This window comes from Callorhinus ursinus, unplaced genomic scaffold (assembly GCF_003265705.2).
Source record: "Callorhinus ursinus isolate GAN/ISIS: 27379988/994484 unplaced genomic scaffold, GSC_fseal_2.0 scaffold10, whole genome shotgun sequence".
Taxonomy (NCBI): Eukaryota; Metazoa; Chordata; class Mammalia; order Carnivora; family Otariidae; genus Callorhinus; species Callorhinus ursinus.
Genome location: NW_027397072.1, coordinates 64,267,276 through 64,287,277, shown reverse-complemented (window position 1 = coordinate 64,287,277; position 20,002 = coordinate 64,267,276). Strand labels below are relative to the sequence as shown.

At 32.2% G+C, this 20,002-nt stretch overlaps 1 long non-coding RNA gene across 3 annotated transcripts in view; it reads left to right on the top strand.

Moving 5' to 3' along the window:
• LOC141373619 (uncharacterized) overlaps positions 1-20,002 on the top strand; it is a 419,005-nt gene that overhangs the window by 387,835 nt on the left and 11,168 nt on the right. Inside the window, exon 5 of one of the 3 annotated variants that reach the window (XR_012379823.1) lies at positions 5,161-5,456. The exons of the other annotated variants lie outside the window; for them this stretch is intronic. This is a non-coding gene — a long non-coding RNA (uncharacterized lncRNA). Of the gene's footprint in view, positions 1-5,160; positions 5,457-20,002 lie in introns of those variants that run through there. 3 annotated transcript variants of the gene reach the window in all.

Below are 20,002 nucleotides of genomic sequence, written 5' to 3'. Positions count from 1 at the left end.
TATGGCTCCCAAACTCTGGTGACACTTGTTAAACTTTTCAGATGGTTCTCTGAATTCTCCTTAACTTGGCTTGGTTGAAAAGAGAGGAAATGTCCCAGTTTTCTGATAACTCTTATTATATAAGTCCTTACTCACCCTCTCCTGACCCAGCATCACGACCCTGGAAGCACACAGAAGGACAAAATAAGCCACGTGCTACAAAGTTTGTTTTACAATATGTTATCATGCAATAAGTAGATAATTTAGTACCTGAAATTCAAGCTTTTAAGAAATCTGAAATTCTGAGACAACAGGAAAATAAAAATTAACTTCCAGCTAAAAATATGGATATGTGCACATATGTGTATGTGCTATTACATATAAATGTTAATGCCATTGCATATACATAGGCACCAGTTTTATATGTTGCTACATACATACATACAAACACACATACATGTCCAACACACACACAGCTAATAAACCAGCATAACATCTGGAGTTTGTGTGTAATATATCAATGTATCTCACAAGTTATTGAATCAGTTTATTAACTGTTAGACAACTATTACCATTATAGACATGGAAACTGATTATCTTGTTATTCTTTTTGCCCCCTGAATTCGGGAGAATAGAGTCTAAAATTTGAAAATATGCAAATGCAAAGAGTCATTTATTAAGTATCATGTTAATTTTAGATCATCAATATTGACAGACGGTGCTCGCTTTGGCAGCACATATACTAAAATCAATATTGACAGATGAAGAAGGTACCAAATTTAACAAAGTTGGATTTGGGATAAAATTGGGATGATTACTTTGATTGCAATAATTTTTTTCATTGGAAGACATTTGGCCTACCATTTAATCATTGGGTATATTTGATTTAGGTGTATAGTCTCTGACCTATATAAAACTAAATCTATAATACAAACCAGAAGTCCAAAATCCTAAAATTGTAAGTAGATTGTGTGCACAAATGGAATAAAGGAAAGTCCCAGAGTTGCCTAAATTCTTAAACTGGTTTTCCCAGAACTTGTCATCAGGATCTAAGAAAAGATGAGGTTAATAATAAACAAAGAAACAAAAAATAAAGCTAAGATAACAATTTAACAAGGATTCTTCAGCAAAAGAAAAACATAATGGATACCATATGTAAAAAATGCTCAACATCACTAGAAACTGAAAAAAAAAAAAAAAAACACAATGAGATGCCCTCTTTAACCCACAAATGAGCAGAGTAAAGGTGGACTGAGATGGGCACTTGGATACACTGCTTAAAGGAGTGTAAATTGCTATAACCCTTCTGAATAGCAATTTGACAATCAAGGACCTGAGAACGCTTCATTATCTTTGCCCCAGTAATCTTACATCCAGCGTGAGTAAGTAGCTCTAAATATAACCTCATGAATAAAGGCATCTTTTGTGAAGTTATTTATAGTACTGAAAACAATCAAAATGTCCAAGAAGAGAATGCTTACTTAAATTGTTACACTCACATATGAATGTTAAGCAATCTTTGAAAATTATGTTTATGCAGAAGTAGTTGTAACAGTGAAATTAATAATAACTGACAAAAATTATATAAAAATATGATCCCAACTATGGGCAAATATGTCCCCTAACTTCTGGCAAAAACAAATACAAAACCTCTTTGCAGGAAGGTATCCTTGAACTCAGATTCCTTAGTGCTCCCACAAATGAATTCTATAAAATGTGAACTGAAAAAGAATCGTGAAATTGAGACACTAACCTGCAACTATAAGAGTATTTCAGATATAATAACTTCCACTTATAAAGGGGAAAAATTACCTTTAGTATGCTTGAAGAAACACAGAGGAAAGAAATGATGACCAACAAATAAGAAACCATTAAAAATGGTAAGAAAATTTTGATAATCAAATAGAACCTCTCAAATAAAAATACATATGATATGTAATATATGACAATAATATTTAATAAAAAATAAAACTGAATGCTTATTTAAATACTGCTAAAGAATGAATAAACTAGATAATAGGACTGAATTTCACATGGCATGTTCTCTTAAGGTGGCCCTTTATTTCCAACAATCCACATTCTTCATACTTGAATTTGAATACAGAAACAGATTCTGCAAACATCCACTTAAATAGGATTGGTGACATTTGCACTCACATGAAGATATTCTGAAATATTTCTTTCTTTGGTCCTGATGATTTTATTTCAAGATGTCTCTTCCTTCTGTGCAATGCACAGAACTGATATAAGAACCTGTTCTATTTATATTAGTGACCTGTACTCATGTATTCTCATTGCCTGGGGCCTTGTTTTGAGCCAATATGGATGCCAAAATTGGTTCTGTCAAAGAATGCCTTTAGAAGAGTTGATTGTGACCTTCACATAGAATATGAAAGTTCATAATCTTGTCCACGTAAGCTCCTAAAACTGTAAAGTTGGAATATGAGGAACTAGTCTGAAGTATAAGCAATAAACTCTGATCCAGTTATCTCTTAACTTTTGAAATGCAGATCTCTAAACTTCAACATGCTATGTTGGCAACAAGTTTCTCACATGCTCAAAAGAAGCCTTGGATGACTTATTCAAATGACCCAGAACAGTACTGACACATGGTATGAGCCACTCAAAACTAATGAATGTGATGATACTCATAGTATCACCATTGCTAAGAGTGAACAATAAAATGCTTATAAAGTGGGGGATAGTTAAATACACTGAACAATATTTAGCAGCAATTATAAGTATGAGGTAACGCCAAATACACAAACATAAAAGATTCTCCAAATACTTGTTAAGTTAGAAATAAAAAATAACAAGCATATAAAGCATAACCCCAGTTGCATTGCAAATGTTAACTAAAATTATATACACTCACACATGCTGCTATTGATTTTTATACATGGGGAAACACTATCATTAGCAGTATTTATTGCTGAAGGGTTAGGTTGGGTTGAGAGGGAATGAAGTCATTTTATAACTCTTCCCAGTACCAACTCTTGTATTGTTTACTTTTATTCACTAGCATTTATTCTTATATTATTTGATGAATTAAAAATAATGCATGTGATGGGTAAAATAGGCGATGGGGATTAAGGAGTGCACTTGTTGTGATGAGCACTGGGTGCTGTATGGAAGTGTTGAATCACTATATTGTATACCTGAAACTAATATTACACTGTATGTTAAATAACTGGAATTTAAATAAAAACTTAAAAAAAATTTCACAAGCAAAAAAAAAAATGCCAGTAGAGTTGCAATATAATCTCATAGAGAATAAAATCATAGATTAATTGGGAGGTAGCTGAGTTTTTATTGCTTTCCCGGTACAAATTCATACTTTTAAGCATCTTTTTCCCCCAAATCCAAATGCTTCATCTCCAACTTTTTAGTATACCACCCATTTATTTTAACCTGTTTTCTCCACAATTTGGCACTTCCATCTGGCACTAATTTCCTCTGTGTGTGTTCTTCTTCAGCTTAAGATTGTACAGGAAGTCAGGAAGGAAAGTGACAGGCAGGTATCAAGACCTGTGCAGAGTCTGAGATTTTTCCCTATTTGAAGCCGTGATATTCCTGGTCAGAGACAAAGGACTTATTACTAACAATAACAATATCAAGTATATTAGTATTTTCTTGTATCATTTCTGTTGACCCACCTTGCTACTGGGAAATGCAAAGAGGGCCAAATGACACCTGCACATATAGTGGGTTACATTACAGGAAAGGAACCCTGCACTTACAATATAAATGTACTATAAATGATCAGTTAGCATGTCTGACACTATTTCTATCAACCAAAATTGTTTATTATGAAAACATGCTTGAAAAGTAGTCCAGAACCAGAAGAAAATCAGTGCCTGTGCTGCAAGACAGAAATGCTGAAATACAAAACATCAAAAAACATACTAATGTCATTTTGATGAGTCACTTTCTCATCCCTTTGATGAGCGCTCTGCAAGGGTCTGTCATGTCACTGAACTGTAGAGTCATGTTTATCATAAGTAAATACCTTGCACTTTTTAATTGGGTGAGCTTTGATAGTATCTTAACAGTTGTTTAAAAATACACAGAGAAGGAAGCTAAGATTTATGGAAAATCTTAGAGATGGGTGGGAGAAATTTCATTGAAATTTAAGATAAGGGACAAACTATTCCTAGTAGAAATAGTCAAATATAACAAAAATATCATAAAACAATACTCCTGGCTGGAACTATAAGGATAATTGGAGAAAATGAGCTATATTACCGTGTGTTTTGTGAGACTATACTAAGAAATTCAGAAGAAAAAGATTAAAGGTAAATATTTTTAACTCATTCTTCCTTTCTCCTGGAAAATTAATTGATTCCAGAGCTGTTTTTAGGAAAAAATAGATATTTTCAGTGGAGAAACCTGGCAGATACTATCTTAACCAGGTGATCCAGTTAAATATCACTAGCACGTCACTACTTATTGACATCTTGTACTTCTTAATAGAGGCATTGAGAAGGTCACAGCATTACTTCTGTGGTGTACTTGCCAAAAAGGCATATGCTTAATCCAATCATGAAACAGTATCAGATAAATCCAGATCTGGAGACATTTCACAAAATAACTGTCCAGCAAAGTGTCAAGGTCATGACAGATGAGGAAAGATTATAGACCTGTCACAGAATGGAGAAAACTAAGGAGATGTAGTAATAAGGATCCTGGATTGGATCCTGAAAGAGAAAAATAATATTAGTAGAAAAATCAATGAATCCTGAATAAAGCCTGTATGTTAGTAAATAATGTTGCCCTAATGACAAATTCTTAGTTTTCTTAGTTGTACTATGGTTATGTAAGATGTCAACATTAGGGGAAATGGGTGAAAAGTAAATGAAAATTCTCTGTACTGTTTTTTTTTTTTGGTTGTTTTTGTTTTTGTTTTTGCTTCTGTTGTAAGTCTAAAAATTATCAAAAATTTTAAGGTGTATGAAGACAAGAAAATAAATGAGACAAATAAGCCATTATTTTATTTACTGTGGGGCATCATTATAGATTATTAAATTAATGGCCTCCAATGAATCATGTCTCCTAGTATTCACACTTTCAGACATTGACTCAGACATGGGTCTTGTGATTTGGTTAGCCAATCACAAATCAGCAAACATGAGGTAAATAGAGGCTTGATGAGTGCCTGACCATTGGTATTTATCCTCCTAGGATCCCATGACTGCCATTTGCTCCAGCAGGTTATTCTGCTGAAATGTCCAAATGGAGCAGGATGAGGAACCCCAGACAACAGGCATAGCAAACCACCAGGCATGTGAATGAGACCCTTTTGGACAACCCAGCCTGTCAAGCTACCAGATGACAGTAGCTTTAGAGGAGACCCCAGACAAGACCAGCAAAAGTATCACCCAGTTGATTCTAGCCTAGTTGCGGAATTATAAACAAATAACCTGTATTAGTCTTAAACTATAGATACACATATTATTTATTGTGGCAACTACTCAACTATGTGCATAATATGATGTGTCATTTATGTTGAATAAAGTGAATGTGGTAAACAATAAGTTTTTAAAAAATGGGTATGCATTGGTTGTAATCTAACATCCTAACTAAGGTCAGAATTATGGTCAGGGCCTCGTAGATGTCCTGTATGTGTGCAGATTTTCTGTCTTCTACTTCTGAACAATGAAGGGGAACAGTATCTCTAAGCAATGAATGACTTCTTGTAGATGTCTTCTAATCAATAGCTGTAGGAAGAAAGAGCTCATCTCTGAACTGGAAATAGTGTCTGTTTGGCTATTGTCTACTTGCATTGATATCTCCTCTCCTTTATTCAGTGCAAACCTCTTATTATAAAGCTCATGGTAATTGAATGGACTATTCAGACTTGTTGCTTAAAGATACGGCCTCTTGACTGTACAAACAACAAAAACAGGTACAGTCAAATGTGCATGCTTTGGCCAGTATTTTTCTCTGCATTTACAAAATCTCTGAGCTAAAACACTTACCCACAAGTATTCCCAATGGTTCAGTCTTTCCTTACAATAACTGTGCAAGGTTTCTCTGACAGTCCCTGATTCAGGAGAATAAATGAAGTGGGTTTCTTTCAAGAAGCATAGACAGCTCATAGTCTCTGAGTACAGCTCTCAGGTATTTGGATTGTTGCTCTTTTAACCCTGTGCCCTGTTGGCCAATAACAGTCCTCATCAGATCTTCTTTAAGGGGAAACCCTGGGATTCCCCTAAAGCCCAGATCTCAAGATGAAGACCTCAGGTTCTTGTGTTATCAGCCTCCTTTTTTACTAAGGACACAAAAAACTGTGCATTGAATACTTCCCTCAGGCCTTCATAAGATATATTTCTTCATTACCAACTACTCTTTTTCTTTCCATTTTAAATGTTTTGCTTTAAGAAATGCTACCATGTTGATACAGAAATAATGAAAGGAGAAAATAAATTGTAAAGCACTCTATTTTTTCTAGATGGTGTGTCAAATGCTGCAATCCTTCAATGAAGAAATCTTGTTTGATAAAATGTATATGAATTTAAAATGAAATATAAATCCATCATTATTTGCAGATGATGTGATCGTATATATTAAAAACCCCAGAGTATCTACAGATACGTTATTATAATTAAGAAGATAATTTAGCAAAGTTGTGGGATACAGTGCCAATGTACCAAAATATATCAACTCTATTGACTATAAGCTAGGAACAAAAAATTTGAAAGTGGGCTATAAATGCTACCACTTATAATAGCTTCAAAAATTATTATTATTTTTAAGTAGGCTCCACACCCAGAGTGGAGCCCAACTCAGGGCCCAAACTTATGACCCTGAGATCAAGACCTGAGATCAAGAGTTAGACACTTACCCAACTGAGCCATCCAGGCACCCCATAAGATTATTAAATACAAAACCACAACAAAATAATGTTTTGCACTCATTAGAATTTAAAACAAATATCAAATGTTGGTGAGGATATGGAACAAGCAGAACTCTTACATGTTGTTGGTAATCAGAAAGTGAAGTGTTGGAACTAATTTGGAAATAGTTGTGGCAATGTCTTGTAAACTAAATAGTAATCTTTCCTATTCCCTTATTTTTTAAAAAGATTTATTTACTTAGCATGCATGGGGCAAGAGGGGGTTGGAGTGGAAGGGCAGAAGGAGAGGGAGAGGGAGAATCTCAAGCAGACTCCCTGGTGAGTGCAGAGCCCAATGCGGGGCTCGATCTCACCACCCTGAGATCATGACCCTGAGCTCATGACCTAAGCCAAAATCAAGAGTCAGATGCTTAACTGACTGAGCCACCCAGGTACCCTTTTCCTATTCCCTTATAAGCTTACTTCTAACTATTTACCCAACAAAAATAAAAATATATGTCCCACACGAAGACTTGGACTAGAATATTCATAGTAATTAATTCATAATAGCACAAAGCTGGAAATGACTCAAAATGTGCATAATCAGAAGAATGGATAAACAGTGTATGGTATATTAATGATAATAATGGAATATTACTAAGCAATAAAAAGGAGCTATTGGTATACACGATGACATGAATAAATATGACCAACATATTCTTAAGCGTCTAATGTATAATTCTATTTATATCTATTAATCTATAGTTAAAAAAATCAAAAGTGTTTGCCTCAGGGGGATGATTAACTGGAAAGAGGCAGGGAGTAAATTTCTGAGGTGATAAAAATATTCTGTATCTTGTTAGGATTGTGGTTTATACTAGTAAATGTAAAATTTCCCTTAAAAAAGGAATGGACTAGGGGCACTTTGTTGGCTCTGACTCTTGATTTCAGCTCAGGTCATGATCTCAGGCTCATGAGATCGAGCCCTGCGTGTGTGTATAAATTGCTAAGCTGATTCAAAACTTATTTGGAAATACAAAAGGCCATTAATAGCTGAGACAATCTTGAAGAAGAACAAAAAAGTTGAAGGATTTTACAACCAAATATCAAGGATCATCATGAGACTACAGTTGTTAACATGATATAGCATTGGTGTAAGGACAAATGAATAGAAAATTGGATAGCATAGACTAGAAAGAGACCAACATATAAAGGCTTTGACATGAGTGACACTGAATTAGAATAGGGAAATGATGAATTTTTTTTTCTGGAAATTGTGCTATGACAATTGGATACCCATATGGAAAAAAAATACCTCACACTGCACAGAAAAATTAATTTCAAGTGGATCGTGAACCTACATGTCAAAAAGGAGAAACAGTTTCTAGAAGAAAATAAAGGAAACTATATTTATCATCTCAGAGTAGGTATATATTTCTTGAACAGCAAACAAAATCATAAAGTAAAAGAACAATGAACTTCATTAAAATTTAAGTCTTTTTTTCTTTAAAAGTTTTTTTATCAATAAAAGAGGCCAGCTGTAAGGTGGGAGAAATGTTTTTGAAATATATTTATCTCACAAAGAACTCAAAGAAAACATAAGAAGTCTTACAAATCCAACTAAAACAATAAGCCCAATTTTGAGAATTGGCAAAAATGTTAATGGGTACTTCAAAAAATTTAAATGACCAAAAAAGTTATAAAAAGTTGCTCAACTTTCAAATTCACCATTAAAATGTGAATTACAACTACAGTGAGATACACAACCACTAGAATATCAAAAATGCAAAAAAAACAGCAAAATCAAATGGTATTTAAATAGTAAAACTAATACTCTTATGGACTATTTGGAGATATGTAAATAGACAAAACCACTTTGGAAATCTACTTAGCAATGTATAATAAAGTTGAATATAGGTTATTTTATGACTCAACAATTTCATCTCTGGAAATTTACCCAACAATATACCCAGCATATATATATACACATATATATGTATATATATGTATATATATGTATATATATAAATAAATATATATAATATATATATTCATAGGGAAATCATATATTTATATATGATTATATATATATTCATAGGGAAATCGTTTTCTAGTTTCAAACCACCAATTAACAAATATGCAATTTTCTAGGAGTTCAGAGATACTTATATTATCATTGACTTACCCTCTTTTTCTAAGAAATGCAAGCACATGTAGAGAATATCAACAAAAAAGAAAACAGTTTTATTGTTATTTTGTAACAGGCACTATCAAAGAAAAATCTAGTATGTCAGAAATGATGATTTTGAGCCAATTGTTTTTTCAATTCCTTCATATCTATTTGCATTCAAAAATGAATTGAATTCACACTATTTGCTATAAAGTGACAATAAGAGAAGATGCCTGCACATAAGGAAATTAGACTCTAATAAATTTTAATAGATAAATTTATTCAAGTATTAACTATAAAAATGTGTTGTGGTAATGCAAGCATTTTTCCATCATTCCTATACATTTAATACAAATTTGGAGACAAAAGTTCTCCATGTGTATCAGTCAAAATCATTTCCCTTGAGACATTTTTTTGGTCACAGTTTTTGTTTTCCAGAAAAATATATACAAGATTGTTAATAAGCTAAATAACTGGGGGCTGCCTGACATCTCTCCAAAATTTGGTCCATGAATCTAATTAGAATCTCCTTTTTAAATTAATCACTTGCTTTATTTTTTAATCATTTGCTTTATTATCTTTCAATATAAAACTTAATTTAGTAATAACAGTCATTACTGAATGTAATGTACAGAATTATCAAATATTCCTGTATCAGTACCTGACACATTGAAGGGGACCAATAAGAATTTGCTGAATGACTGAGTAAATGTTAATAAAGAAACTATGCGATTATTTTAAGTAAAAAATGTAGAAGCACACAGGAACTGAATGTTATTATTTACTTTTCATTTAATTTAGTGCATCATTTTATTTGTATTTGAAGAAATGCTTTGTCTTTCAGAAACTGACATTCTACTTCTGAACTAAGTCCAGAAATTGTGTATGATAATGTAGAAGCTTTCAAATTATTTTTAACTTGGCAAAATTATGAAATTCAGTTCACATGTCTGAGGTCTTTTCCCATATTCTCTCCCTCAGTTGATAGACCGCCCTTTGCCCCTTTATTTTACAGGCCTTCAGGAACATAAAATTCTGTCTATTTCTTGTTAATAAAGTTAGAGGCATCACAAGATCCTGCTTATAATTCATGCTTATCTTTATTATCTTTACCCTTGGGTTGACCTCTGCCTTTTAGTTTTGTTTGTTCAGTTTAGTTTAGTTGTTTTGTTTTTTTGTGTTTTTCCAATTGCCAAATTCCCCAATGGGTCTTTCCGTGAGAAATAAAATTATATTCTTGGTACTAACATCTTCATACATGGAGCACTTTAATATTAAAATATTTCTTTTGGTTAAAATAAAGAAACTACCCAGTTAGATGCATTACAAACAGTCTCCTAAATATTCTATATTATAAAATTATGAAATTATTCTGTCTTTTCCAAGAAATGTACAAGGGAATGGTTTCTCAGTGATATTCTTTGACTAACAATATTTAAACAAATGTAATTAATATGTTTCCCTAAGAGTATAAAATAGTTTATCAAATGAGAACTGCATGTTGTTCTATGTGGTTTAATACTTTTATGTTAAAGGTGTCAAATATTTCTGATTCATTAATCTGTCATTCATATGCCTTCAAAACTTGCAACAATCTACTTATTTTGTGTGTTTATGTATTTATGCATTCACTCACTCATTTGTTAATTTAGCTATGCTTATTCACCAATTACAATAGTCCTAAGCTAGTTTCCAGAGTTAAAATAGTAAACAATGTAGTGCTTCACATTACATTTTATTGTTTTCATTTGTGAGCTTCCTCTAGGCTCTAACTGAAATAGTAAAAGGAAGACAAGTTTATATAATTGCTCATGGCATCCAGGAGGCAACTAATATTTTGCAGAAATTCTCATCCATTATTTTCTTCTATTATTATAATGTATATAAATTTCTATCTGAATATAGTATGGCCCTGGTCCAGAGGAAAGATGCCCACATTTCTGGTAATAAAAATAATTTACCTCAGCCTCTATGATCTTACAAAAGATGTTCACTTTTCAACAAAAATTACAAGGCACACAAAATAGTAACACACATATTTCACTGGGACTTTTAAATACCTATGATTATTATATTAAAAACCATTATGGAAAAAAGTGGACAACATGCAAAATCAGATGTATAATTTTCAGTGGTTTGATGCAAACTATTAGTAAAATCCTAATGAAATGGTAGAAATGAAAAACACAGTTAAAAGCAATGAAGTATGTATTCAACAAGCTCATCAGCAGATTCAACATTTCTCAGTAAAGAATCAGTAAACTTTTCCCCTAATATCAGGAAAAAAGGCAAGAATGACCTTTCTCACTGATTTTGAAAGTCCTAGTCAGAGAAATAAGACAAGAAAAAAAAAGCATAGAGAATGAAAATGATTAAATAAATCTCTATGTACATAGGACCTAATATTTACATGTATTACATTCCCAAAGAATCAACAAAAAGCCCTTAGATCTGATGAATAAATATAGATATGCCACAGGATACTAAGTCAATATGAAAAATTCAACTGCATTTATGAATAATGGCTGTGAACAATTGCATATTGAATTTTTAAAGTAACATTTGCAATAGCATCAAGAAAATGAAATATTAAAAAAAGAAAAATGAAATATTTAGATATAAAGTTAACAAAATACATATAGGATCTGCATGTTAATAACTACAAACACTGAATAAAAAATTAATAATGTGCTAATAAGTAAATATATTGGGTGGATTAGGATAATTAACCTTTAATGATGCCAATACTCTACAAACTGATCTATGGGAGTGAATGCAAACCCAGTCTAATTTTTTGTAAAACATTTTTGTAATATTAATAAGCTTGTGCTGAATTTATGTAGAATGAAACAGTAACTGGAATTACCAAAACTAGTGGGAAAAAGAAAAACAAACTTGGAAAATTCATACTTCCTGATTTCAAGATTCACTAAAAAGTTGCTCTAATCAAGATATTATGTTATAAGCAAAAGAAAAAAACATATGCATGAGTAGTACCAATTAGAAAGCAGAAAAATAAACACACAAAATATAATCAGCTGTTTATTTGTAAAAATGCAAAGGCAATTAAGCAGAGAAAAATTTATTCAATAAATGGTGGTAGGCCAACTGGACTTCAATACATACCTCAAAACTTATGCAAATTATTAAATCAATATGAAGCACAAACTGAAATCTAAAATTTAAAACTTCTAACCCAACAAAAAAATATATATAGGAAAAAATTTGTTGTCTTCAGTTACACAAAGGGTTTGTTTTATGCCATACTACAGGCACAATCCATAAAAGAAAAATATTGGTAAGTGGGACTTCATCAAAATTAGAAATTTTTATTGCATAAATAAGTGGCTGTCACCATGTTAAGTGAATGAAAAGACAAGTCATTCATTATCTAACAGAAGGAATCAAGGATTCTTAGAGAAGTGATAGATTCCAAGATGTGTCTGGAGCACTTTGCAGTGCCTAAAATAAGGAAATGTTCAAAAAAGTATGGGGGCATGTTGAAATGGCACAGAAAACAACCTAAAAAAGTTCCCAATAGCTAAAATTAGAAAATTTTGAGCAAAAAATAAATAGTGCTAGCATTGTTTTGTGATCCAGAAAATAAAATATAAATGAGCTCATGCTAATAAAAATAAATAGGTAAAAAAACAAATCGATGTGAATCAACAGCTATTCCTTCCAGAAGAATCCAATTAATAAATCTATAAAGTTGGGAAATAGAAAATCATCACTCAAATACCAATATAATAACTTTTGCAGTCTACATCCAATCTGAATTCTGAAATTATTGGGCAAAATTAGAGGACAAACAAGGTATTTTCATCGTCTCTGTTTCTCCCTAGAGATATTTATTATTAATAATGAAGAAAGTAACTTTATACTGAAGAAACCTGGAAGCCGTTATCTTAACCAGGTGATCAAGATTAACATTATTAGTAATAGTATAAAGTCATCATGTAACTCCTGATATGAAGCTTAGAGAAGGGCATATTTCTTTATTGGTCATCTTTTCCAAAAATGCATAACTTCAACCTCATGGTGAGAAAACATTAGACAACACAAATTGGAGGACAGTGTACAATATAATTAATCACTACTATTCCAAAATTTCAAGGTCATGTAAGACAAAGAAAGATTTAGGAAGTGTCATAGATTGGAGGAGACTAAGGAAGCATGCCAAATGAATGCATTATAAGATCTTGATCCTGGAACAAAGAAAAGCTTTATTGGCAAAGCTGGTGAAATCTGAATAAAGCATGTAGTTTAATAATAGTAGTATAAGAAAATTAATTTGTTGGATATACTAATTATAATATTTTTATGCAACATGTTAACATTAGGGAAAGTTGGATAGACACTAGAGGGGAAATTTCTGTACTTTTTTTGCAACTTTTCTGCAAATCTAATAATTAAAAATTTAATTTTAATGTTAAAATTTAGAAAACAGATACATACAAAAGTAAAAGTTTTGAAATATATTTACCATGCAAATAGTAAACCTAAGAAAGCTGGTGTTGATATTAGATAGATCTCACGAGATGAAGTATTACCAGAAAAAAGAAAGGCATTTCTTTTCAAGTGTGTCAACTTCATCAATTCTTGTAAATGTTTGTTGTGCACTTGAAAAGAACACTTTGCAATTATTTATATATAAAGATGCAACACTAAAAACCCACTAGAAAGCCTAAAAATAAAAAGACTGACCTACCCAAACCATCTGCAGATTCAGTGCAATCCCTACCAAAATACCAACATCATTTTCACAGAACTAGAACACATAATGCTAAAATTTATATGGAACCACAAAATACCTCAAATGGCCAAAACAATCTTGAGAAAGAAGAACAAAGCTAGAAGCATCACAATCCCAGATTTCAAGATATACAAAACTGTAATAATCAAAACAGTATGGTACTAGCACAAAATAGACACATAGATCAATGGAACAGAATAGAGAACCCAGAAATAAAACCATGCTTATATGGTTAATTAGTCTATGACAAAGGAAGCAAGAATATACAATGGAGAAAAGATAGTCTCCTTGACAAATGGTGCTGGGATAACTGAACTACTACATGCAAAAGAATAAAACTGGGCCACTTTCTTATACCATACACAAAAATAAACCCAAAATGGATTAAGGACTTAAATGTGAGACCTGAAACCATAAAACTCTTAGAAGTAAACATAGGCATAGGCATTTCTTTTCAAGTGTGTCAACTTCATCAATTCTTGTAAATGTTTGTTGTGCACTTGAAAAGAACACTTTGCAATTATTTATATATAAAGATGCAACACTAAAAACCCACTAGAAAGCCTAAAAATAAAAAGACTGACCTACCCAAACCAAATCCTACCCATAGTTAAAAGAAATAGAAACAGATGGAGTAGAATAATACTAATTTTTAAAAAAAAATTTCCTTGTAGAAATGGAAAAATAAATATAATTTTAATTATATTCCACAGCTCTTGGATAATATGTTTACTATAGGTCTATTTGAGTGTGATTTATTATCTCTTATGTCTCTGTTACTTTGTAAATTTTTGAAAATACAATAGTAAATAAGACATGACTTCTTATATTTGCAAGTTTTCATTTATATAATTAGGAAACCATGTTTTAACTAACGGTTTCTCTCTCTCAACCTCTGCCTCTCTGTTTCCCTCTGTCTCCGTCTCACACACACTTGTGCACAAGCAGGTATAATTTTAAAATTCTTTCTATGAATTTGATGTACTCCAAACTCTAACCAAAACCTTATTACCTTGAGGGTCTTTTGAAATATAACTATGATCCCACAGCTACTGAACTTTCTTAGGTTCCTACATGCCCTATAATAATGGATGGATAGAAATAAAAGCACACAGCTCACCTTCCAGTGCCTAATGAAGTCGACATACCTAACAACCAGTTTTTGAAGAAGAGACATCGGGTGCAGCTGTAGGTCCATTTCAGGGCTGGTAGTTGATTGAAATACTAAGGATGAAACTTCAAACTTAACACTGGGAGAAAGAACTGATTTATGTTACTTCATAAAAAAAAAACCAACAAAGTAAGATTCTGCTCATTAATGAAACATAGGTTTAATCTCTTTTCAACTCGAGCTGTAAAATAATTCTAGATCTTAATGAAACTAGTTTAATGGTATTTTGAGAGATGCAAATGTATTGACTTACCAAGATCTAAGTTAAGCAAAACCTTACAGAATTTACAGAAATTATGATTTTCTGAACTCCTGCAGTTCCTGGAATTTATATCTTAGCTGCTATGTGTGTATGTGTGTGTGTAAACAAATAATAAACAACAGCCTACTCTTCTGACTCTTGTTAGTTTCTCTTCCTACAGCATAAAGCTGACAGACAAGCTCCTCTCTTCATCCACTCATTTGTCATAGTATATGACTAGAAATCTTTGTTTTGCCCCTTTGCTTATAGCCCAAATGGCTAATACTGAACTTTCTGCTTTCTTCCAAGACCAAAACTATTTTTAGATTCCTACACGGGATTAAATAGTTTTGCAAAGTAATCACAGAGCCACATTAGGAAAGCAAAAGTGTTCTGAATTTTATGGGGACTCAGAAGTTTACAAGATAATCAGGCCTAGCATTGAAACATCTTATGGTTGGTAATTTAGACTACACATTCCTTGGTCTTTGCCTAAAATATGCTGATTGATAGCACCTTAGCAGAACGCAAGCCTTTTAAATTTAACTTCATATTTGAAAATTTCCAATTTCCCCAGGATATTAGTAAGATAAATAATATCTTAAGAAAGAGCTCAAGGGGTGCCTGGGTGGCTCAGTCGTTAAGTGGCTTCCTTCGGCTCAGGTCGTGATCCCAGAGTCCTGGGATCGAGTCCCACATCAGGCTCCCTCCTCGGCGGGAGGCCTGCTTCTCCCTCTCCCACTTCCCCTGCTTGTGTTCCTGCTCTAGCTGTCTCTGTCTCTGTCAAATAAATAAATAAATCTTTTTTTAAAAAAAAGAAAGAGCTCAATATGAATCTCAAATATTATAAAATATATATCTAAGAATCTTACAGAAGTTAATCTGATTTGTCATTCAATACAAAATTTCTCTACAATACAAAAAATCTATACAATTCTTCAAGATGGCTTTCCATCTATACAAGCTCTATGGAGGCTCCTCAAAAAGTTAAAAATAGAACTACCCCGTGATCTAGCAATTACACTAGTAGGTATTTACCCAAAGAATACAAAATACTAATTCAAAGGGATATATGCACCCCGATGTTTATAGCAACATTATCTGCAATAGCCAAATTATGGAAAGAGCCCAAGTGTCCTTCAACTAATGAATGGATAAGGAAGATGTTGTATATATATGTACACACACACACACACACACACGCACACACACAATGGGATATTATTCAGCCATATAAAAGAATGACATTTTGCCATTTGCAAGTTTGTGGATGGAGCTAGAGAGTATTATGCTAAGCAAAATAAGTCAGTCAGAGAAAGATGTACCATATGATTTCACTTATATGTAGAATGCAAGAAACAAAACAAATGAATAAAAGGGAAAAAAGAGAGAGGCAAACCAGGAAACACACTCTTAGCTATAGATAAAAAGTGATGGTTACTCAGGGGTAGGTGGGTGGTGGGATGGGTTAAATAGGTGATGGGGATTAGGAGTGCACTTGTGATGAGCACCTGATATTGTACGGAAGTTTGGAATCACTATATTGTACACCTGAAACTAATACTACACTGTATGTTAACTCACTGAAATGTAAATAAATATTTAAGAAAAAAAACTTCAGCTCAATACTTGTTAACTATATTATTTTGGATGGCTTAAGCCCATAAACACTCAAGATCTTCAACTGTAAAATGGGGAAAGCAATATGTAATTCATATTTTGAGGGGATAGGGAATGAATTTATGTTACCAAACCATTAGAAAAAACCACTTTCATGTAATAAATACTTGAAATATGATTACTTGGAATTCCAATTTTGGTCATAATGGGGTAATGAGTATCAAATTTAGCTTTATTCTATACAAATTTATAAAATTGGACAAGATATGTGAAACAACAACATATGAAGATATATGAAAATGTTTTTCAAGCATTGGACAACACATCATGTAGTACTTTGGTAATTCACAGAAGTGAAATACATTAGAACAGTTATATATTTATCCCAATTTTCCACCTGGGGAATTTTCCAAACTTCAGTCCAGAGAAGAGGAACCTAAATAAAGAGCAGTGGTTTCACTAGTTGGAGGAAAAGAAATCATTGTTCATGAGTGCTGAGATGGCTGGAATTTGGAGCCCAAGGTTTTAAAATGGAGGGATATTCACAAAGAAGAGTTCCAGATGTGTGTGTGTGCGCGTGCGCATGCACACACACACACACACACACACACACACGGTTCTCCTGACTCTTTGACCAAATACTAATCTAATAGAGCAAGAGTCTAGGGTAGAGAACACACCAGAAAGACTAGAGCAAAACGGAGACGGGAGGGATTGCAAAAAGTCAAGAGTCTTTGGAGTTTTGACAAGAGTGAGTAGAGTTGATTTTGAATATATAAGTTGATTTGAAGTTGAAGAAGACCCAAAGATATCAGAGATGTTGGAATTAGCAGGCAAGGGATTTAAGCAATGAATACAAATATCTACAAGAAACTCAAGAAAAAAATGGGCATAAATCTTGAACATATGAAGAAACTTAGAAGAAAAATGGAAGCTATAACAAATGGAAACTATAAATTAAAACATATAATAACAAAAATAAAAACCCACCAGTTATCCTAACATCAGATTATATGGTGTCAGTTAACCTGAGTACAGGGCAATGGAGACTATCCTGACTGTAATATGGAGAGGACAAAGATTTTAAAGAAATCAACATTGATTATAAATATTATAAATCTTTTTATTGACTTGTAGGAAAACTTAGTGGTAGAATATACATAATTGGAGTTCCCAAAAGAGAAAAGGGGTTAGGACATGAAAAAAAGAAGATTTATAAATTTGATGAGAAGTATCAACCCATTTTTTTTAAATGCTCAACAAATCCCAAGCAAGATAAATACATAGACACACATGCACAGACAAATACAAGCAGGCACAGCAGAGTCAAACTGTTGAAAACCAAACATACAAAGAAAATTATAAAAGGAGAGAAAATGAAACATTATATAGATTTAGATATATATGAGATCAGTGGATATGAATGACTGTCAACTTCTCATTAGAAATGCCACAAACCATAAAGAAATGGAATGGCACCTTTAAAAAGCTGAAAGAAGAAAAATGCCATGTCAATTACAATTCTACATATAATTCAAAACTATCTTTCAAAAATGATGATAAAAAAGGATTTAAAATGGAAAAATAGCCAAGAGAAGCCCTGCCCTCCAAGAAATATTAAAGGACATTATTAAGGCTGATGGAAAATTATATTCAATGGAAACATAGGCTCACATAATGCAAAGAACACTAGAAATAGCAAATAAATTGGCACCTAATAAATTTTCTTCTTAATTTATTTAAAAGACAGTTGGCTGTTTATAGCAAAATAATGACAGTGCATTATAGGGTTTATAGCATGTTTTGAAGTAAAATATGTGACAATAATAGAACAAAAGTTGGGGGTTGAATACATGAATGTATACAGTTGTAAGATTCTTAAATTTTACATGAAGTGTTATAATAACTTGAAGTTAGTGATAAATTAATGATATATATTAATAATGTTTTGTGCTGAAAATAAATGTATAAAACAGATTTGGCTACAATGTGAGTAAAGGAGATAGAATAATAAAAAATACTTGATTTATAAAAAAGAAGGCAAGAAATACCAAAGAACACAGGAACAAATAAAACAGGAATATGATACACAAACGAATAATATCAATTACTATATGAAATGTAAATGAACTGAAAACTCCTCCAAAAAAAAAAAAAGATATTCAGGTTGGATAAAAAAGTAAGACCCAGTACTCTATGTTGTTTACAAGAAATGGCTATAAATATCAGGGGCCAAATAGTTTAGATAAAAAACAAAAATAGAAGATATATTATGCAAGTTCTAATAGTATAAAAGTTAATTGGCCAAAATAATATCAAATCATGTATATTTTAAGGCAAAAGAATTGCTATAGATAAAGACATTTCATAAAATGATAAAAGTATCAATTAATCAAGAGGCTCTATCTCTCCTAAATGAACTTAATAACAAAGAATTAAATTATGTAATGCAAAAACTAAAAATCTAAAGGGAGAATTCAACAAAACCACAATACTAGTGGTAAATTTTAATGTGCCCCCTCAGTAATTGACAGTTATTTTTGTAAAATGTAATATATAGTGTGTGTGTGTGTGTGTGTGTGTGTGTGTGAATGTAAACTTAGGCATTATCAACCAACTTAATGTAATCAACCTTTATAGAACATTAGACCTAAATGATAGAATGCACATTCTGCAGTGCACATACACTGTCCACCAAGATAGGTCATATGCTGGTCTGTAAATCAATTTTGAATACATTTTGAAGGAAGGAAAATATACAGTGAATGCCCTTCAAGAAAAAAATGGAATTGAGTTTGAAACCAATAAAAAATAAGATCCCTGAAAAATCCCCCGACACTTAGAATTAAGTAACACACTTGTAAATAACCCATGAGTCAAAAGACCTACCGCTGCCTATCTTACACTATGGGAAAAAATTAATTTCATATAGCTCACAGATGTAAATGTAAGGGCTAAGACTGTAAAACTTCTAGGGAAAAATTACTTGGGTAGGTAGACATTTTTTTTTTACAGGACAAAGAAATACCAATAAGAGAAACTATTGATAAATTTGACTTCCTTAAAATTCAAAGCTTCTTCTCACCAAAGACACCACTAAGAAAATGAAAATAAAAAACACAGACTGGGGGTAAAAAAAAAGGCTTTCAATATATACATATTAGACCAAAAAAAAAAAAAAAGGAAAAGAAAGAAAGAAAAAAAAAAGATGTATGTCATTTGCACCAGAA